The sequence below is a fragment of the Podarcis filfolensis genome (assembly GCF_964270895.1).
Source record: "Podarcis filfolensis genome assembly, chromosome: 3".
Classification (NCBI taxonomy): Eukaryota; Metazoa; Chordata; class Lepidosauria; order Squamata; family Lacertidae; genus Podarcis; species Podarcis filfolensis.
In genome coordinates, this window is record NC_139606.1 from 34636060 (window position 1) to 34659773 (window position 23714).

Consider the following 23714-nt stretch of genomic DNA (forward strand, 5'->3'; position numbering starts at 1 on the left):
AGCAGGTTTTGATGCATGCAAACTGGGAGAGGCGGGAGTGGGGGTGGAGAGAAAGGGCAGCAGCATCACAATCAACCAGGCATTGTAAAGAGCATTAAATTTGCTTCTCGTTAAGAAAGAGTAAATTCAATTAGAGAGCCCTGTGGAGAGACAGCAGTAAAAGGATAAGACCTGAGCTTTACTGCAGAAACAAAGGCCTTGATTCGATGCACAGTTAGAATTGCTTAATTGGATATTCCATCATAGGATGCTATCAGATTTTGTTACTTATAATGCATTCTTACACACACACACACCTATCCAGACCTGGAAGAATTTGATTTCTCACTGACTGTTCTCAATGTACACCTTCAAAGTAAAAATAAATTACTTGGATTAGTAGAATATTATCAATCATCTTCTCTTCAGAGGTAAGTAGTGATGTATGTAAAAAAAAATCCCAGCAGCCACTGGCTCCATTTCCCATATTCACCCTTTTATGTCTTCATTGTTGAAGAGTCTTTCAAATTTTACTTCAGCACTTTTGCACAAAATCCAACTCTCAAAGCCGAACAGACTGAAAGTGCTTTTTTTTTTCCAGGGGTTGGGGGCGGTGTCACACAAAGATCTTTACCCTCTACATCCTTATAGCTGTGAGCTATTAAATTGGCTGAACATAGTTTAACTACAGTTTTTGTAGAGTCAATTATTAATGAATATTTCATTCTATACACGGCATTGCTTTGCCAAATGGCAACTGCTGTGAAGTTAATTACTTTGCAGTTAGGTTTTAAGGTGAAAATCAAAAGGAGCTAGGGCCTTTTCTTTTCTTTTCTTTTTGCTGCAAAATTCATCCGCAGAATCAGTTGTGTCATTGCAAAAGGATGCTAATGGTATGTTTTCACAAGCAAGCAAAGCAGGCAAGAGTCATCTTTGTTATGAGCATGGCTGATAAAGCATTCACAAAGCCATGGTTCTGGCAAAGAATGCATCCTACAGCTTTGTAGCTGCACGGCAGATGGATTCTCAGACTTCTCAAAGCATTGGGTGCGTGTATATATCTATCTATCCATCTATCTATCTTTAGATTTCAACCCATTGAGCTCCCAACATTCAGCCAAGTAGAAATGCTTTTCACAGATAAAGATGCTCTGAAAATACAGATGTACAAACTGCAAAGGGGAAACTTCCCTGTTGTGTCCAGCTACTACTTTGTGTAGTTGCTCTGCGGATATTTTGGCTCTCCCTGGGCGTCAGAAAGAATCAGGAAGTGGCAAGATAGCAAAAAATTTAAAAGGCTTCCTGTGATGAGCCACTTCTTATTTTCACACTCAAGTGGGGCATATGACTAAACTTGTTAACTCATCCAGACTTGAAAATGGGGACTCTTTTTTGTGGAATTTGGAAACTAGCACGTTGTTTTCTTAAAAGGTGCACTATTTATTTGCTACCCTTGAACAATTACTAGATGCTATGGCCCAAATCCAGAGCAGAAGTTAGGACTCAGTTATGGAACAGGGGCAGTCTCAAATGTACAATTTTGGGGCACGGTGATTGAAAAGTGGTGACCTCAGATCTCCCAACACATCTGGATGATACTGATTATTGGAACCCATTTCATTTAGGTTTCTGGCCAGGGCATGTGACTTAGTTTGCTTTGGTCACCTTGGTCAATGCTCTATGCCAGGAATTGGAGCAGATCAGTGCAATCCTATTAGTTCTGAACATATTGGCAGCTGGTGATGCCATTAACCATGGTATTCTTCTGCACCACCTGGTAGGATTGAACCTTGGGAGTACTGTAAACAGCTCTGAATGCATGCATTATTGCAAAGGAACAGTTGTAAGTACACTCTAAACTGTGCACTCCTGATTATTCCTTGGAAGCTGTGGCCAGAGCCGTCTTTCCCATAGGGCTTAGAGGTTCATCACGCTAGGGTGCCAGCCTCTCAGGGGCACCCCAGCAAGTGGGGGAGCTGCGCGGCTTTGCTGGTGGCCTCCCCTTTCCCTGCACACCTGCCAGCTGTGCCCCGCCAACCATAAGGCTGGTGGTCGTGCAGCATTCCTCCCAAGCCTCCTCGGGAGGAGAGTGATCCCCGCAGAGGCTTAGGATGGAAGCTGCACCCCGCCAACTATATGACTAGCTGGCACACAGCTTCCCTCCCAAGCCTCTGCGGTGACCACTCTCCTCCCACAGAGGCTTGGGAGGGGTGCAACTTCACTCCCAGGCCTCTGTGGGGATCGCTCTCCCGCAGCGGCATGGGGGAGAGTTGCACCCTCCCGGATGGCTGGCATTGTGCAGCTATGGCCACCCCAACATTATCCGTGGTAATTTGGGGGCGCTGGGCGGATATTTGCACCCCAGCACCGCATCTGCACCGCAAGACGGCCCTGGCTGTGGCTGTCTGAAACAGGCTTTAGCTGTCCCACACCTAACATCACATGTCAGGTGAGTGATAGGTGGTAATGGCTGACCAAAAACAGCCATATGGACCAACTGGATGGCCTGGTGGTTCCTTACCCTTGATATTGGTTCATTTATCCAGTTTAAGTCACTGACTTTGACACTGAGACCGCTTCAGTTGCTGTGAGAATCTATACCAGAAGCTTGATAGTGGGAGTACATCTCTGTTGGTTTTTCTGGACCTCTTAGCAGAATTCATTACCATCAACCATGGTATCATCCTGGACTATCTGGTAGAAATGGGATTAGTAGAGTACCATATTAAGATGCTTCCAGTCTTTCTTGGGAGTTGGTTTCAGTAGCTGAAGTTGGGGGGGATTTTCGTTCTTCCCCAGGTCCATTGCTTATGATATTTCTCTGGGTTCAGTCTTGTGTCCCGTGTTATTTAAAATCTACGGGAAAAAACTGAGAAAGATTGTCCAAGGATTGTGATGTGCTATTTTCATCTACTAGTTGTTGGTGTTCTGAATTGGTGCCTGAACGTGGTAGTGGGCTAGATGAGAACTAATAAATTGAAACCTAATCCAGACAAGATAGAGGTGCTTCTTGCCTAGAAACAGATGGACTCTGGAACAGGGATCCTTGAAGAAATAGGTTCACAGTTTGGGGATGCTTCTGAACTCAGCTTTTCACCTGGAAGCTGCAGTCAGGTGTGCCTTTGCCCATTTTAATCTGATGCATCAAGTATCCATTCTTGATTAGGTGTACCATGCAGACAAACTATGTAAGCTAGGATTTAAGGGAGCTTGGTTTCATGGACATCAGAGAAAGTAAAATGGCTTGTGGGGACACAGCAAAAGATTGCTAAGATCAGCTTGTGAGCAAACCAGCAGCAGAAAATGTATTTGTGCGGGGGAAATATTCATTGTGAATTGTTTTGCTCAGCTCCATCTGTCACAGTGAGATGCTTTATCCAGATTTGTGCAGCTGTATTATTTCTAGGAAAAATGAAATGTCTGGATCTGTGTGGATGTGCATGCACATGTAAAGCACAATTTATTCAAAAGAAATTTATATTATTTCAGGTTGGTTGTTGGATCTGCGCTTGGCAGACCGGCAGCAGAAGTCATAAATGGGAGTTCAACTGTTCCTTTAAAGTCAGCTTATTGTAGCAGGATAATGAGCCACTGAAATCAGAGCCTTCCTGATTGAAGCAAGGAGTTAGGCAGTTGGAACTAAAGTGATTCATAAGTTATTCCGTTGTCTCAGCATAGTGGTTGGTGTTCAGTTCAGTGTTACTCAGAGTAGACCCATTTAAATGCATGGACATGACTAATGGACTTACTCTGAGTAAAACTTAGTTGAATATTGCCTAGTATCTCAACAGTCTCATCCTACATTGCAAGGATTTGGACTAGATGACCCTTCAGGTCTCTTCCAACTCTACAAATTTATGATTCTTACCCACGTGCTTGTAAATTCTAAGCAGATAATTTATCCTTTATTGTCACTATCCCTTTCCCAAGCTGTTGGCATATCTGAATGCCTTATTTTTGCACAAAACACACTGAATTGTCTAGGACCTGTAAGTCATACTAGTAGCTGTGCTCCCTGCTTATCTGCGAACAGTCAAAAAAATCAATGCTTTCCAATTATAAGGTGCTGATGGACGTGGCCTCCTCCTCTTCAGACTTTGCCTGTGGTTCCATCCTTCCCTTCTTCTATTCCACTTGTTGAAATTGTCTCAAGAGTATTCTGTTACTTACCCAGATACTTTATAATGACTGTGAAGAAGGGGCATGCAGGTGGGTAAAGATATTTTGCTCTGTTGGAGATACAGTAGCCACGGATTGTTTGTGAAATCATACAATTATTGTAGGAATTATTTTCTGGAAATAACTTTTTGTATTACTAGCAATAGGTCATCTCTTGGGATATATTATAGCAGGGGCAGCCAACACAGTGCCCTTATCATATTACAACTTCTACCATCCCTGACAATTGGTCATGCTGTTCAGCACTGGACTCAGACAACATCTGAACAACACCATGTATTCCTGACAAATACAGCGTTTTCCAACAACATTTCCAGCAAAAAAAACCCCACAACACACATTAGGGTTCTGGCTACAGAAGAATGCATTTACCAAGGAGGGAAACTAATTAGCTGTCTTTTTAAAATGCACATGATCATGAAAACAGCGGTTTGAAGCATGAGTTTATTATTATGTTTTATATATTCTGTAAGCTGCACAGAGTGGCTGGGGAAGCCTAGCCAGATGGGTGTGGTATTATTATTATTATTATTATTATTATTATTATTATTATGTTGGGCATGTTGACAGCATTTCTTCTGAGCATGCCTGCCCTTCAGAACTGTACCATGGAACATGTTGCAGCATTACATAAAATCTTAAATAATATACTGTTATTCCCTCACAGCCAGCCTACTTTCAGGTAGGTAGCCATGTTGGTCTGACGAAGTCGAAATAATTTAAAAAGTTAAAAATAATAATAAAATAGTCTAGTAGCACTTTAGAGACCAACTAAGTTTGTTCTAGGTATGAGCTTTCGAGTGCATGCGCACTTCTTCAGAAGAATTAATTAGCCAATCTACTGCTACTGTGTGCAGAAATGCAGCCTTGGTTCCAAAAGAACATGCCAAAGCTTTGTCAGAGGTTTGGGCTTGTTTTTAGATTACGTGGTGAAGTTGAATGGCAATGAGCAGCAATATGGTGCAATGGTTAGTGTGTATGATTTGGACCAGGAAAACTGTGTTTGAAGCCCCATTCATAATGAAGACCACTCAGGGATTGGGGTGGATGAGAGGGCAGTTACACAGCCAGCTCACAGCTTTGTTTTGAAGATAAAATATGATAACCCCTATGTATCTGCCGTATACTGAGTCAGACAAATGGTTTGACTCAGTATAAGGCAGCTTCCTATGTTACTGTCTAAGCCCATTAGAGATTATTTGTGTGATATCAGCACCATAAATGACTTCTGGTGTGTCGTCTCTGTGTGTCGTCTCTCACTGGGGGAAATGAAACAGCGGAGGTGAGAGAGGAAAGAATCTAGGCAGCCCTGATGCACGATATCCCACATGCCAGTCTGACGCCATGCCTTTTGGGAAGCAGGGCGGCTGGTGGGAGTTGAGAAGAGGCTCCTATTATCGCATGCAAGCGAAAGAGAACATAGATTGTGGTTCTGTAAGTGTGAAGAACATTTATCTATGTCCCACAAGGTGGATCAAACACAAAGTATTATACTTGATCACATTTGTGGAGCTCTTGAAGGATAAAGGCAGAACGTTGCCCTTTTCAAGAGCACAGCACTAAATGACTCTCTACAGCTATCTTTGCCTTTTTAATCCCCCACCTTCACTTTTTTATGGAAAACATTGGAACAACAGGAGGCAAAGCGGGACCGCAGAGTAAAATTGTAGCAGTAAATCTATCGAAGTTACCCAAGTTATTTTGAAGCTAATTATGACTGTGTGCAAAGCAAATGAAGTGAGAAGAACTGAATTAATGAAGACCGGCTACCTCCCACAAGCTAATGAGGCGTACTTTATACCAATAGCTCTTCAAATTGAAAAATTAAACTGCTTGGCAAAGGGGGGGGGTGAGGAATATGCCGGGAAGTTTTGTTAAGGCCAGCACAGAAGGTAAAAAAAATCACACAGTGGGATTTATGCTCTCCAGTTGTTTAAAACCTCAGCATGACATAGTTACTTTAATGTGACACAATTCTTCCTTCAAAATCAGGCTACTTTCCACCCCCCCACCCCCCCACCAGTCCTCATTAGGCATTGTATTCAGTGACACTAGACCAAATCTAACAACAGGCCCTTATTGAATTATGTCCATCTTTGTTGGGAGAATTAATCCGTAAGTTTATTAATGTTGGACTAATTATTATTTCTCAAAAGTTGTGACATACTCATTTCAATTTTTAAATAAAATAAAATAGCCACCTCTTTATCCTTCTGCACATCAGAAAGCACGGTTTGCTTTCTGGAAACCTTTTGTTACTCCTGCCTCTGTTCTATGGTCCACGTATGTTAAAATGTATTCTGTTCTGTAATTTTACTTTGATCTCAACCCCACCCCCCCAATTGTTCAGTAAAGGATCTGCCATGCAGAATGTAATGGCAGCATCCTACCTGAATAAGGTTGCTGGAAGATAGACTGGTGCATTGACAGACTTCCACAGCCATTGGTGTGAGCAAGTGGACAATATGTTCAGTACAAATGTGTGTTCAGTTTAGGCTTCTGGACCCACAGCAGAACCAGCTCTTTAGCTATGAATTATCTGTACTAATTATCCGTTTTATACAACTTGTGGATTAGAATAGCAAGCCACCTATACTTGCTTGCTCTATTTAATCTTTTCAGGGGGGAAATTATATGCCTAAAGAATTTTGTGTCATTTTGGACCTGGATGGAAAGGATGAGCCGAGCCACTAAAAGGTGTGAAAATGACCAAACTACTTCCAGATGTTTGTCTGAGATGAGTCCTTGTAATTGAATCATGTCTTTCCATGGTCCATGATTGCATTACTGTTCAATTCATGCATAATGACATTACTCTCAATAAGGTTAACAGCCAACACACTTTTCACTTTCAATTCTTTTAGTATTTCTTTCTCCTTACGCTACAGTGAGCCTATATTCCCAAGAAAGACCCTGTCCTGTGCTCATCTCTATGGCAGGGGTAGCCAACATGGTGCTCTACAAATATTATTTGGCTCCAATTCCCATCGGCCTCAGTTAGCATGGCGCAAGTGTCAGGGCTGACATAATCCAGCAACACCTGGAGAACACCACATTGGCTACCCCTGCTCAATGGGAATAGAATTTTATGACCCTATGAACTATATGGAGGTCCCCTGTCTATGAGGGCTTCCCCATTCATTTCACAAGAGAGTTCAGACCCATTTGAACCGCTTTGTGGGTTCAGATTCCATGCACGTTTTCATGGAAACAAGCACAATTATGCATGGATCTACAAATAGGGAATAAGTTCATATTGCGTCAGAGATACTTTGACATCCTTTATAGAGTTTCAGTAAGGGTGCCAACAGATTTTTTTAAAAAATCCAGCTTGATCTGCTGTTGAGACTTGAATAAGCTTCATCTCTTGAATTCAGTAGGCAAACCTTTTATATATGTAACATGTGCATAAGTCTTTTCATCGGCTGATACCTGGAACAGCTGTCAAAGGCCCAGGAGGGCATGGTGAAATGTTTTTGGGCAGCTCTGGTTTTGTAGTTCAGTGTTTAATCCACAGATGAAGACATTATAACAGATATTGAATCGTCATACAGTTCTCTATTACCGGTAGGTTAATGCATGCTGATTGTTTTGGCACAATGTATTCATTTCTGTAAATGCAGGGGTTCTCCGGCTTTCTGCCCCCTGGCCCACTTGAGCATAGCTGTCAAGTGTCCCTTATTTGAAGGGACAGTCCCTTATTCCAGCGCCATGTCCCGCTGCTGTCTCTTATTGATGGATGTCCCTTAAATGTCCCTTAAATGATGTCCCCTAAATTTCAAAGGAAGCAGCTCCTCTCCCTCCCTCCCTGCCGGCCAGGGAGGAGGAAGGCTCCAACTGTGTTGCTTGGCTGTGTTGCTCACCCAATAAGAAGTCGTAAGAACGACTGGGGGGTGGAGCTTGCATGCCTTGTGTGTGGCTAGTTAATGCAAGCTGAGGGGTTTTTTGAATGCTGGACGCCATTTTGTTGCATGTGCTGCTGCAAACTTTGCAGTGCAAAGCCAGGCCGGGGAGCCATCTTAAGTTGAGGCTGCATAGGCCTTGTGGTGCATGTGATTCAGATTCTATTCAGTTGAACCTCTGGTTACAAAGTTGGTTGGACAGTGTTCTCGAAGCTAACCAGCATGAGTTTGGCCAGACTGCAGGAGGACAGGAAGACTGGAGTGCCTGGAACAGGTGAGGCTGCAGGTCCCTTATTTTGGCTGCTGGTCCCTTATTTTCAAATCTGTAAGTTGACAGCTATGCACTTGAGAAGGGTGAAATAATAATAATTACTATTTTATAAATTTGTAATTCACTTTATATTGCAAATTATGACAAAAAACAGACAAACAGCTCTTCTGCCATAGATACATTAAAACCAAGAGGAAAAAGAAATATATTAAAAACATCCCACCCACTTCTAAAAGGCACAGATAGTTAAAGGCCAAAGGCCTTGATACGGATGAAAGATTTTGCCTGGTGCCTAAAGATATGTAATAATGGTGCCAGGCAAGACTCCCTGGGGAAAGCATTCCCTAAATGAAGAGCAATGGCAGAAAAGGCCCACAGAAAACTACTACAATTTACCAGTACATAATGGAGGTGTGCAGGCAGAACCAGTCACAAAATAGTCACAGATGGAGGCTGGGTTTGGCATAAACAGTTGGCAATTACTGACACCATGTAACCAATTCATTTTTGGAAATAGCTAAATTCTCTGCCACAGTGTTTTCCTCATGGCAAGGGGTTCCACAGCTGAGCTTTCCTCAAATTAAGTACAGACATTTGCTGTGGAGGTATTGTGACTCACCTTCCCCATTGTAGGCAGAATTGACTGTTTCACACTCTAAGGCATTTTCTCATGTGTGTGTGTGTGTGTGTGTGTGTGTGTGTGTGTATTTCTTACATATATTTCTTATATATTTTTCTCATATATATATATATATATATATATATATATATATATACTTATATATTTTTGGTTCCTAGTTTCTTGTTCCCATTCTCCTTTCATACTGAACTTTTACCTCATCTCCACACTGCCAAATGCCAATTTTGTTTCGTTTTTTTCATCCCTACTCCCCGTTCCTTGAAAAACCACTGTATCAAATTTCCTCTCTCATCTGCAGTATTTCAGCATTTATTTCAGTAAAGAAATAAATAATGAACCTTTTCTCTCAGGTTCTGATTTCCTTCAACATCTGCTCTGGCCATTTCCCTCTCAGCGGAGGGAGACCTTCCTACTCCTTCCTCTGACCTTTTTTACCTCCTGGCTACCTGTACTCAGCATCCATGGGGTTGCTGGCACTGGCATCAGTCCAACCAAGAAACTAGGGCACAGCTTTGGGGGCAAGGTGGGGAAGTAAGGCGGCACCGGGCAGGCAGTGGCACTGAGGCCCACTTGAAAGTGGCTCAAGGCCCAGTGTTTGGGAAACAATGTGACAGTGAAAACTAGACGTTGGAAGAAGGTATGCGTTTCAAACCTATGTCGGGCCCATATAAGGAATCCCCTGTACCTAATTTGTTGTGGAGCCACCATGACAACAAGCACAATGGGGCAAAGCTTGCGAATAAGTTAGGAGCAAAGCAGCTGGTTTTCTTCTCACATTCCCCACTCCACTTGAATTTTATCAGCCAAAAATACAAATCCACATATAGCAGCTGTTTTACTCTAAAGAAGGAAAATGCATGAAAAAAGAAACACTCCCCAATGCTCACTTCAAAGTGAGCCAGGGTTTGAGCTAGAGATTTGGAGGGATAAATTATTTTCCCTCTGGAAGGTTCTATGGCTGAAAGTAGGATCTTGGCTACCAGGATGAGGGCCATAAAAATGTTTGAGCTTCATTAGGTGCAGCATTGTAGCTTGGATTAGAATATGTCTGGCTGGTTTCTACACACACACACGCACACACACACACACACACACACACACTACAGGTTCTCACTCCTATGTGCTAAGTTGATGGTTTAAAATGATGGATGTCAATTAGCCCTATTTGTCAGGAACAGTCTCTGCTTCCCAGTACCTGTGCACAGTAAATTATCACACTAGTTTTTGCCATTTCTTTAGCATGGGTTCCTACTAGACTTGTCAGTCTTCAGGGTTTGTGTTCCAACTCCCTCACCTGTTCCTATGGATTTCTAAACCTTAATTCCTGAATCTGGTGCCCTCCAGCCCAGGCTAGCTGTGACTGATTAAAATTGTAGCCCAAAAACATAAGGAGGGCATCAGGTTGAAGAAGGCTGGTCTAAAAGTTAAATCTTGGCAGTGAGGAGCAGACACACCATCTCTAATGTTCACTGATGAACTATGATGCCCTGTGCAGGGCAGAACCTCCCATTTTACACAGACAGGCCCTATCTGCACTATATATTTAAAGCAGTATTATACCAGTCATGGCTCACACCCAAAGAATCATGGGAAATGTAGTTTGTTAAGAAGAATTGGGAGCAGGGCTTTTTTCAGTCGGAACTCTCTGGAATTCAATTCTAGCAGCTCTCAGGTGGACACCATTGCCATGGTTCTAATAGAACGAGGGAGGTGTTCATGGTGAATTCCGGCACCTTTTTTCTGGTTAGGAGACACCTTATTTATTTATTTATTTTGTCACAGAGGGGGTCTTCCAGCGAGACTCAGCATGCGTAACAAACTACAGGATTCTTGAGGGGAAGCCATGGCTGTTAAAGTGGTATGATACTACTTTAAATGTCTAGTGCAGCTGAGGGCACAGTTGCTGAGGTATATTTTGAACAACAGACAGATGTGTTTTTCTATTTTATCTTTACCCAAATGAGTAAATCTCCTTCTAGCTTTTAAAGGGGTGAAACACAGGGGTGCAGAATAAAAACACAGTATCCAAAATGTTGTGTAGAGCCTTCAGCGATTTCGTGTTGTGGAGAGGCTTGGACAGTGATTCATAGTTTGGGAACTGAGGTGTTACAAGTCGTCTATCTACTATCTATCTATCTATCGATCGATCTATCTATCTATCGATCTATCATCATCATCTATCTATCTATCATCTATCAGTGAATTGTTGAAAAATATGATATATGAAGATGTCTGTTAGAGCAGACCAGCAAGAACTGTTGAGTTGACAGGTGGGAATAGGTGGCTATGAAATGAGATTAGATTAAATATTAAGATGTGAATGTGCTTGCTATATGGTTCATCCCAGTGGCGTAGCGTCGGTTGTCAGCACCCGGGGCAAGGCAAGTAATTTGCGCCCCCTAACCCGTGGATTTGCGCCCCCTAACCCGTGGATTTGCGCCCCCTAACCCATGGATTTGCCCTAACCCCAGATGTTGCGCCCGGTGCGGCCCGCCCCCCCTGCACCCCCCACGCTACGCCACTGGTTCATCCATAAGGAAAGATAATTGCTGTTGCTTAGAATGTAGTACAATTTATAATTTTGTGCAGGAGGTGGAAGGAATTGTGCAACATAATACCTATGCACCGGCCTGAAGGCATAGTTTGATCAAAATAGGTGTAGTCCATAAATTGGAATTAGCCTTTTCAACAACCTCAAGTTAGACAAATAAATCACTTTGACTAGCCCATTTCATATTTTTTTAAAGAAAACAACCACCCTGAAGCAAATGAACTATGGATCATCCATTTGTGCTGCTGACTCACTTTGGCTGAGGTAGTTCATTATTATCAATTAACACACTCTCCTAAAGCCTGGCAACAATTATACTGCCTTTTGCAAAGTCCATTTAATCTCATTAGTTGCCACTCTAACTCATAGGTTGCAATCCTATTTGATATGCCTACTTACCTGGGAGCAACCCTCATTGAACTCAATGAGATTTACTCCCAGGTAGACATTTACAGGATTGTGCTGTTGCTGACATCATAATCTATTAGTGTACAGTTGCGTAGAGTAGGAAGCATGACCTCTCCTTATTTACTTTAAAAACAAAATGCTGCAATATTTAAAAAGAGGGAGGGAATAGCCATTTTGAAGGTACAAATGCAGCTCCTATTCCATGTATTATTCTATCGGATATACACAATCCAAAATTATGGGATTATTTTGTTTAAGGATAATATTTCAAGAGGGTCAAATTAAAACCATCACATGCTTTTTCTAAAACCATTTTCTAACTAAGGCATAGAGCTAACTCCCACTGCCCCTGCCCCTGTCCCTGCCCCAAATTCTTAATATAATATGTGTTTTTCAACAGACTCACCCATAACATACGGCCATACTTGTGGCCCAACAATAAGCTTGAATACAGTCAGCTCTTGCATATGGAACTAAGTGAGAGGAAGGATGCATATAGTTTGGAGCAGAGAGGTGCTGGGAGGACAAAGTGTTAAGCATTTCCACACCTCTCATTTATCCAAATCACCTGCTCCAAAGTAGCTATAAAATTCATTACACACATTTGCATGTAATATGTAGTTTGTTTATTCATTTCTGTCTCACCAATATATATCCAGATAGCCCTCAAGAAAAAGCTTGCAGCAGATAACAGATCAGTGGGGGCTTCAGTTTCTACTACTTTGCTGATACTCACAATCTCTTTAACTGATCTGATTTTTCTCCTAATGTTTTACTCAACTTTTTTTTTTTTTTGCTTCTCACCTTTTTGAACTATTTTCTTTTTTAAAAAACTTTTGAGGATTGCATTAATAACCACCAGTTGACTGGAAGAGAAATCTTTACTTTCAACAACTCACCTCTGCTGCTCTCTGTTGTGGTGGTGACTTCTAGTAGGTGTAAGCATGTTGAAGACTCACAAAGGAATAAGATTACAGTGAAGAGATATATTTTGTTCTGTTTTGTTCTGTTACTAAAGGGCCTGAAGAGCGTAGCTGCCAACGTTTCCCTTTTTAAAAGGGAAATTCCCTTATTCCGAATAGGATTCCTCGCAAGAAAAGGGAAAAGTTGACAGCTATGCTGAGGAGGAATGGAAAAGTGTATGTGCACATGCATTTCGGGGTCTGATTTTATAGGGAGGAGAATATAACCAGAATGTATATGTAAGAAGGAAACACATGAAACCTAGCTTTAAATTGCAATGCCAAGCAATCTGAATTTTTATTAGGAGGAAAATAGATCATTTAACATTTAGGGTATATTAGTGGGACCATTAATTTTTCATATAGAACCTGAAAAATGGTTCTGATCACCCTTCTACCAGAAATAACTACATCATGTAAAATGCTAGCAGCACAATATCCCCCCCCCCCATTTTAAGTGGATTGAGCAAAGGTGGTTCTATGTGACTGTTTCTCCTCCATTGATAAAACTAATGTTTTATTCTCTCTCTCAATATTAAATTATTCAAATTACAGGATTTCAGCAGAGGCAGGATAGCTGCACCATCAAGTTTATAGACTATAGCCAATGTGGTGTAGTGGTTAAAGTGCTGGATTAGCATATGGTAGATCAGGATTCAAATCTGGGGCTAGTTGCTATCTCTCCGCCTTACCTCATAGGGTTGTTGTGAGGATAAAATATGTGAGGCAGAAGTGTGTATGTCACCTTGAGCTCTTTGGAGAAAACATGATTGTTGTTTAGTTGTTTAGTCATGTCCAACTCTTCATGACCCCATGGACCAGAGCACGCCAGGCACTCCTGTCTTCCACTGCCTCCCGCAGTTTGGTCAGACTCATGTTTGTAGCTTCGAGAACACTGTCCAACCATCTCGCCCTCTGTCATCCCCTACTCCTTGTGCTCTCAATCTTTCCCAGCATCAGGGTCTTTTCCAGGGAGTCTTCTCTTCTCATGAGGTGGCCAAAGTATTGGAGCCTCAGCTTCAGGATCTGTCCTTCCAGTGAGCACTCAGGGCTGATTTCCTTCAGAATGGATAAGTTTGATCTTCTTGCAGTCCATGGGACTCTCAAGAGTCTCCTCCAGCACCATAATTCAAAAGCATCAATTCTTCGGCGATCAGCCTTCTTTATGGTCCAGCTCTCACTTCCATACATCACTACTGGGAAAACCATAGCTTTAACTATACGAACCTTTGTCGGCAGGGTGATGTCTATGCTTTTTAAGATGCTGTCCAGAGATATAACAACATCCAAAACACTTTCATAGTCCTAGTATCATTTAAAACATCCAAGTCCTCTCAGGGGTTTTGGTACATTTAATTTTGTTTTAAAATGTAATTGTCAACCTGCAGACTTTATAGAATTAAAGTAAGGAACATGTTTACACTAATAAACAGTGTGTTAATATGAAGCTCGTGTGGACTTGCCAAGATGTAGAAGTCCCACCCCCACAATCTTGGGGGCACCACAGGGGACACTGCAACTATTCTTTAGAATGGAGCGAGAGAGGTGTGGTGTGCATGCATCGAATTTTGGTATTGGAGACAGAACTCTATTAGCCTTTGCCCTGCTTCGTTTTGAACTCCAAGGCCAAACCTCTTGATTCCCTACTTTAGCATTTCAATCCCCTATAATGAGAAGAACATCCTTCTTTGGTGTCACTTCTATAAGATGTTGAAAGTCTTCATAGAATTGGTCAATTTCAGTTTCTTCAGCACCGGTAGTTGGTGCATAAAGTTGGATTACTGTGATGTTAAAAGGTCTGCCTTCGATTCGTATCGAGATCATTCTATCATTTTTGAGATTGCATCCCAGTACAGCTTTTGCCACTCTTTTGTTGACTATGAGGGCCACTCCATTTCTTTTACAGGATTCTTGCCCACAGTAGTAGATATGATGGTCATCCAAACTGAATTTGCCCATTCCCGTCCATTTTAGTTCACTGGTGCCCAGGATGTCAATATTTATTCTTGCCATCTCATTTTTTACCACACCCAGCTTACCAAGGTTCATGGTTCTTACATTTCAGGTTCCTATGCAATATTTTTCTTTACAGCATTGGACTTTCCTTTCGCTTCCAGGCATATCCGCAACTGAGCGACCTTTCGGCTTTGGCCCAGCCACTTCATCAGCTCTGAATCTACTTGTACTTGTCCTCTGCTCTTCTTCAGTAGCATGTTGGATGCCTTCCAACCTGAGGGGCTCATCTTCCAGCATCATAACAGCGACATATATGCCTGTTGTCTTTGTCCATGGAGTTTTCTTGGCAAGAATACTGGAGTGGCTTGCCAGTTCCTGCTCCAGGTGGATCACGTTTAGTCAAAACTCTCCACTATGACCTATCCATCTTGGGTGGTGCTGCACGGCATAGCTCATAGCTTCTTTGAGTTATTCAAGCCCCTTCACCACGACAAAGCAGTAATCCATGAAGGGTATATAAATGTAATTATAACGGCTGCCTCCCAGACACCCTTGGTCTTGTGCTGTCTGAGGGGAAGGTTTTCCCAGCTAACAGACGGTACCCCTCTGCTCAGCCCCCTCTCCCTCTGTAAAGAACTGTTGTAACCAGACAAGGGGCTAATTATTTCCATGAGGTTGCCCAGTGCTATTTTTATAGAAAAAGAGGTGCCCAAACTCATCATGAACACCTCCCTCATTCCCTTATAATGGCAATGGCATCCATCTGAGAGGTGCCGGAACTGAGTCCCGGTGAGTTCTGGCTGAGAAAAAGCCCTGAGATTGCTCCTTTTCAATCAGCCTCTAAATGTCCCCAGAAGTCTCCCTTAATGCAGCGTGGAACTATAGTTTCTAATATGTTTTAGACTACAACTCCCATCAGGTCCAGTTATATTGACTGTGATGGCTGGGGCTTATGGACAGGGTCACCAAGAGTCAGGAACAGTGTGTATTGGGGCATTAGACCCACAACAAAGCAAGGGCCTCATGTATTTCCTCACGAAGAGCTGGTGCAGTTATACAAATTCCACTTTTGAAACTGGGCAGCAGTTTGAAAAAATAAATTTTTTTAAAAAGTGGCAAGGCATAAAAAAAACATTATGGATGTTGCCATCCTTTGGGGCCTTCAGTAGAATGTGACCAAATAGTTCCTTGCATGGAATTGGTGCCATGAAAAATTCTTTTTTTTCTTTTGATAGTGTATGAAGAAAGGAAAAGTCAAACCAGATTCTGTAAACAATAGCAAAAATCTTCCTGCAATGGACCTAATCAGTGCTATTCTAACAGCCAAGGTAAGTGTGACACTTGTGGTTTTTTTGTAGGGGAAAAGTTATTGGCGGAGCCAAAATGATTATTATTTTTTAGCTAATCATAGATGCATAGACAAATAATGATTCACTTCGTGCAGACTAAACAAGAGATGATAAAAAATCAAGTCCAGAATTGTTCTGAATATAGCAAATTTTCATGGAACAAAAACAAGGATATACATATATCCTTTGGCAGAGCACCAAAGGCATGTGTGTGCTTTGAAAGAGCCCAAGGTTAATTTGAACTAGGCTTTTGAGAGATGCTGTCAGTTTGTATTTAACTGGGGGGTTTCTGGCAGCTTTGCTTATTATATGTGCTTGTCAAATAATTTACACAGTCATCAGTTCATCACAAACATAAATGAGCATAGTAGCAATTTGCTAATTTAAGTTTTCTTAGAAAATCCTTGAGGTTGTGTTTAACTTCCATTTAAAATTATTAGTCTGAATGGGTCCAAGAAAAAAAGGAAGGAGGGGGAACTAGAAAGAAGTGACATTTTCTTGAAAATACAGGACAACATGATTCCTTTTAAGTCTAGTAGGAATTTATGTTAATTCTGGATTTGCATATTTGCTATGATTCCTAGTTTACATAATATGGCATTTTTGTGTTTGTTGTGATCATTAGAAACCTGACTAAAAGAAAATTATGCGGGAAATGCAACTCACGAGTCTTCCAGTGATAGGTGGGGAATTACAAAAAAAGATGGTAAACAGGTCAAGAAAAATGACAATAAAGGCTGTTGGATTTTGCTAAAAGGAACACAGGAATCCACAGGAAAACCTGTTTAACTCAGTGTAACTGAATATCTAAAATGTACCTTACTCCTATTCCTATTCCAATGCTACTACCCTGCTTGTCCACCTCTCTCCTTGTCACCCCCATCAACTGCTTTGCTGCTGATAATGTGATCAGAGGTTTAGCTATGCTTTGGTCTTCCTTTCCCCTTCCCTTCTGTCTTGCTCTGAAGAAGAATGGGGATGGTGGTGGTGGTGGCTTCAGAGCAAGGCATTCTGGGTAAGATGGAGGAGGTTGCCTGCTCTACCATGGCTTTGCTGTGGTGGCTAGAAATTATCTTAAGCTAAGTTAAAAATAAAGTTATTGGAGAAAGTTTAATTATTAAACTATTTTAAAAACAACAAAAAAAGACCACACAATTTCTAGTGGTGGCATTAATGAGTGAGCTGGAACTGCGGGGTGAGAGAAAGGAGTGGAAATAGGGATTTTTGTTTAAGGAAAAGTGAGATTTCTAAAGAAACACCCAGCATAGTATAGCCTGGTGTTTTGCTAGTTGGAAATGAGCTGGAAAGGAGTGTCATGCTAGCTAGACTGCTATATAGACCATAAGAGAGAGAGAGAGAGAGAGAGAGAGAGAGAGAGAGAGAGAGAGAGAGAGAGACTTTAGACTGCTGTAGCTGCTAATTGGCATCCTGCCAGAGAGCCAAAAAGTTTTGCCTTTGCCAGGGAGATGCTGCAGATTGACACTTCTGTGTTTCTATGCACTTCTGTGCTTAGTGGGTGACTCTGCAGTGTCTTGGTCACTGCTGGACTCTGGATCATGACACCTCCCTCCATAAAGTAATCTGTCCAGCATCTGAATACCAGAACCACACAGACGTCTCTTAGAATCCATGTACTTGATGACCATTATAATTATTTCATAATATATGTGGAGAAAGGGTTGGATAAAACCTGTTCTTTATAGTATCTCCAACAGTTCCCAGCTGCAAGAAATACCAGGTGAATGGAAAATTTCTCTAAAAATGTATTTTTACTATCTGCATCTTTGCTAATGTAAAGACTGCATTATTCTTTTTTAAGGAAACAAAGTTCTTTTCTTTTTAAGCCATTGGAACCTTTTCCTTTATTTTACAGCCAGCAGATGGAAACTTGTCTGCTGGAACTTCTGAAACTTTGTGAGTAAAATCTTCACTTATTTGCAAAGCTAAGTGTCTGTGATTTATTCTAACCTAAGTTTTTTTATGGGGAACATTTGTTCAAGGATGGATGCTATAAAATCTGACCAAAATTCAATGTGCTTTGTAGCAATCACCATTGTGCTAACTATGCTAGGAGATCCCCCCAACCTCTCCAACAATTATTGCACAGACCCATAGTTTTTCTTTATTCATTTCTTAATTGAGGATATATTTTCCCAGTCCTTCCCCATTTCTGTCCTTTTCTTTTGGCTAGGTGGGGCAGGGAAAGCAACTTGGACCACTTAACATCAGACTAATAAAAGACAACATAGAAGCTATGTGGCCTAACCTTTAATGGGAACTCTTATTGACAGATGCAGAGCATTTTCATTATAAAAACAACATAGCTTCTAAATGAAGCAGCACATGTACTAAAGGCTGTCTGAGTCTCATGCAGCTATCATTTTTGACAGCTGCTACAGGTAGCTGTAGCTAGAGAATGCCTCCCAGTGTTTTCTGTTCCTCATGCTCCCAGACAGAACAGTATTAAGGTCAGTCTATAACAAATATAAATTCATATTGTGAGCCTGTACATTTCTGAAGCAAAGATTGCGCCGAAATTCACTAGCTACGCTTGGACCTCTTCAACATGCAGGGCTCATGGATGTAGAAGACAACCCCATTACTTGCTACATTGCCTTACTAGCAGCACCTCAGCCTCCTTCTGACTGAGTGAATAAATTGTGCTCAGTACAAGGTAGCTTTGACATGTTAGTGGCTTGTTTTCATTCAGGATTGCTTCCACAGAAGAGGCGTTGTGCAATGACTTAACTATGTGCATAATTAGCCTATAAAATGGCACTCATCCCTACATTTAGCCATTACATGCCCAAGGGTATGTTTGTATAAATGCCAAGTAATGTGGATAATAGAATGGAACCTTCATGGATGCCAGTTTCAACTTAACTTAAAGATGATACATAACTTGTCCACCATTACCAGGTGACTTCACTTTTATGACTGAGATGACTAGTTTGGCAGTTCTTGACACAGCAGAAGCAACAGTCAGCTGCCTAACCAGCCTCCTATAGTCAATTGTATCAAATGCTGCTATACAAGTCCAAAGTGACTAAAACAACCAGCGGTCCTAGATCTAACATCAGTTTATCATCCATCATTCTGACAACTGTGTTGTCTATTCCAAAGGTCATTGGAACCTCATCTGGAATTTCTCAGTACTGATATTACATTCCAAATATATTTGCAGCTGAACTGCCACAGCCTTTAAATTTCCTTCCTTTTTTAGTGGATAGCAGAGTTTGAAAGTGGAAAACCATTTCTGATTAGGATATACACTGTTCCATACGAAAATACTCCTGCTGGAATAAGTTTTAGGCTTACAAACTGCTTTCATATTAGGAGTTGCAGTAGGAACTCAAGTGTTTTCTCGATAGTTGAAAAACTTCAGATGTTACTACTATAAGTTACTGTATTTTTCCGTGTGTAAGACGATGTTTTTTGCTATTAAAAAAGGCAAAAATTGGGGGTCGTCTTATACACGGATAGTGAATGCAGAGGGGGCAGTGGGGCTGTGGTGAGTGGGTGGGTGATTGGCAGCAGTGGGCGGGTGGGCGATTGGTTGCAACCTCCTTCCAGAAAGCTCAATAACTTTGGCTAACTTCCCTCTCAGAACCTCAACAATTGAAGACTGACCTCTGCAAAAAAAGCAAATAATAATAATAATAAGCTCAACAACTCAAGAAATATTGATTTCTTAATTTTGGGTTCAGAAACATAGGGGTCGTCTTATACATGGGGACGTCTTATACACGGGAAAAAATATGGTAAACAAACACTTGGTGGAGCAGTGGGGATGAGCACACAAGCACTACCCTTTGATAGGGTGATCTTTCTGCGCTCAAGGAGTTTCCCTGAACATTTTAGAATCCTGGTTTCCCAGGATTCTAAAACATGTAGGAAGTCTCCCTTAGGACAGAAGTCTTTTTGCTTCAGAAGATCAGTCTCTATAATTTGGAGGATGACGGGAACAACCATGTGAGGACAAAGTTGACATGCTTACCCCATGCTAAATACTTACCCCATGTTAAATGTGTTTATTTAACTTCTAATTATACCACTTGATGATGGCTAACAAGGCACCAATCCCCATGAAAACTAAAATGGCTAATGTAGTTTTAGAAAGAATGGTTGCATTTTAATTTCTTTGCTATGCTATAAAACTTCTACTAAATCTAAAAATGCCATCAGTCATTTTAGATGGAGATAACAGGGAAGAAGTCACTCAAATTAAATTTGCTTCCTTAGGCTTAGCAAGAGAAGAAAAGATCCTTAGGAATAATTGACAGATAAGAGACGATGGAGATAAAAAGAAATGGACTGGGAAGTATTTAATGGCTGTTTATGGCATTACACATGTTATGGTTTAGTGGTACATTGAAATTTCATTATTTTCATAGTTCTTGTTTCCCATTTCGCTTTTCCTGTCCACTTCGTTCTGCTAATTTTACTGAGTAAATACAGTGTTGATAATGGACAGCTATTGTGCCAAAAGACATTTAAAGGACTTATTCAAAAGGAATAATTTGTCCACCAAGGTGACCACAGCTGTCTCTTTTCCACAACATGAACTAATAAAGATGTATTAAAATGGATCTCGATTACCTACATCATCTGAGAATGCTAAAAAATTTTTTTATCACAGTCCAAGGAAGTTGTAGTGTTTCTAAAACAATGCCTGGAATTGGTATGGGGTGGATAAGCTGAAGCTTAATCCAGACAATAAATAGATGTTCCCAGTCAGAAGATCAGGTAATAGGAAATCTACCTGGTTTTGGTCTCAGATTTTAGTGTACATGGCAATAGAGCTCAAAAATATGGAAGTAAAAGGAGGAGGCCACACAAGCCCCACCTCCTGACTCTCACCAATTTGCTCCTGGTAAATAAAAGAACTAAAAGATACCCTTTAACTATTATCCCTGCCCCGGTTTGGGAATCTTACTTAAAAAACTACTTTGCCACAACTGACTGTACTGTTAACACAAGAGATGAATCTCAAGATCAGCTTCCCCTCTGGCCCCCCACCGATCCGGAAGACATCCATGACTTGATCGTTAAACTTAAAACAGGGAAAGCGCCTGGACCAGACCTGATCCCGGCAGAAGCTATAAAATACCACGCGGACTGGTGGGCCAAAGCCCTGGCAACCATCTTCGATGCCGTTAACAACTCTGGAATGATCCCGGAAGTATGGAAGGACGCTGTTATCGTTCCAATCCACAAAAAGGGCTCACCAGATGACCCGGGGAATTACAGAAATATCAGTCTGCTCTCAATAGTGGGGAAACTATATGCCCGCTTCCTGTTGAACAGACTTATTCAATGGGCCGAAGAGAAAAAATTAATTGGGCCCGAACAAGCTGGATTCCGCCCAAAACAGTCAACAATAAATCATATTCTAATTTTACAGCATCTTGCCTGGAAATATTCCACCCCAAAGGGTGGCCAACTCTGTGTGGCATTCATTGACCTAAAGGCAGCATTCGATAGTATCTCCAGGAGCATCCTCTGGGAAAAACTCACCCGCTGGGGCATCGACAGAAGGCTTCTCTGGCTAATAATCAAACTCCATGAGAACTCAGCGGCTAGAGTGAGACTCACCCCGGAGGGCGATCTCACCAATTCAATTCCCATTAACAGAGGTGTCCGACAGGGTTGTATATTGGCTCCATTCCTGTTTAATTTGTTCATAAGCGACATGAGGACTCCCCTAATAGAGGCTCAAGAAAGGATTCATGCACCCCGCCTAGCACTTTATCGCTGCCCTTTGTTACTATATGCGGATGACGCTGTCATCCTTTCTTTTTCTAGAGTAGGTCTTATGAGGGCCTTAAAAATTTTTGGATCATATTGTAATGCAAATTCCCTTACAATCAATTATGAGAAATCTAAAATTCTAATTTTCTCAAAGAGCCGGAAACTCCATAATTGGAGAATTGATGGGAGAGTCATCGAACAAGTCTATAGATTCCAATACTTGGGAGTTTGGTTACAACATAACCTTAGATGGAAGGCCCATGTAGCCTATGTTACAAATAGAGCCAAAGCTATCTCCTTGGCGATCTTGCGATTTTTCTTCACCGATGGGGCCCTTCATATCCCATCGGCGTTGAAAGTCTTCAAGGCCAAGGTGATCCCAACAATTGCTTATGCCATCTCAATTTGGGGGACTTTTGTCAACTTATCCCACCTAGAGGTTATTCAAAATCAGTTTTTAAGAGGGATATTGAAACTGCCCAACTGTGTAAGTAATACAGCGCTACGCATGGAACTTAATATTGTATCCCTGGAAAACGCTCTGTGGAAGCACATACTTTGTCACTGGTTATCTCTATGGCACAATCTCCCAAACTTGTACTTGATACAATGCATGTGGAGAGATGATTTCCAGAGCCCATGGGTAAAAAATTTACAACTGAAAATTACGGCAATGGGAATCTCCCCATCCAAATTACTAGAGCAGGATATAGTTCCTGCTAAAAGAACAGTAGCCTGTAAACTAGAGGAGATGGACTTGCAGCAGAAAATGGTCTTGGGCAATGGTACCTGCTCACCTCTAAACCTTGGTTTATTACCCCTCTTAAGGCTCCCAAACTATTTGAATTCCTTAACTTCTTCGGCTCATAGATATGCTTTTGTAAAGGCAAGATTCAACACCTTCCCATCGAACGTGCTGAGAAATAGATTCTCCAATGGACAGATATCGCTCTTATGTGATTGTAATTGTGGGGCACCGGAATCGTTGCATCACATAATTTTTGATTGTGCATTTCATTCATCGGCCAGGAGCAAGTTTCTTGCTCAATATCTAAAGGGAATTGCCGATGATACAAATGAAGCCAAACTGAGATATCTATTAAATGATGATGACCCCTTAAGATCACTCATGGTTGCCAGATTCTTGATCAGCGTTCTATCCCTAAAGAAGAGAAACGGACTCCTGTGCGGCTCGGATAATCCCTCTAAACTATGATCTACGTTTTAGGATGTAATTAGGTGATATCACCATTGATGTCTTCTACTAATTTATGAGTAGAGGGCGATGTTTATGTTACAAATTTAGTGTAATGTATGATGTTGGTCTTTTGTTTTTGTTTTGCTTTGGTTCTTGTCTGTTTTTTGTAAGTTTTGGCGGTTTTAAAATTGGAGTTTTAAGTACATTATGTTGGTATGGGAAACTGTTGTGTGATGGGCCAGTGGCCGTAATAAAGTTCAATACAATACTCTCACCAATTTTAGTTTATCTTTCACTTTTGGTCCACATCTCATTTAAAGAATTGTAGGAAGGTAAAGCAGGGGCCTTGAAGTTTCCCAGCTACAGTACGCAGCTGGATTGAACAGGTCATCTGATCCCAGAGTTCTCCACCATAGTGAGATGCTTGGTATTTTTATTTAAATTATAGTAATTATTTCTGAACACGCATATAGATCAGCACATGGAAATTTTATGCAGATCCATATAATATTTTATTGTCTTTTTCAGAGGTGCCCAACTCTCCTCTCTTTCCCCCCACTGCCTATAA

The 23714-nt window shown here is 41.3% G+C and overlaps 1 long non-coding RNA gene across 1 annotated transcript in view; it reads left to right on the plus strand.

Moving 5' to 3' along the window:
* Nucleotides 1-23714, plus strand: part of LOC310759816 — a 264296-nt gene that overhangs the window by 82695 nt on the left and 157887 nt on the right. The window contains exons 7-8 of the long non-coding RNA XR_014546521.1: nt 16084-16176; nt 18071-18111. This is a non-coding gene — a long non-coding RNA (uncharacterized lncRNA). The remainder of the gene's footprint in view (nt 1-16083; nt 16177-18070; nt 18112-23714) is intronic.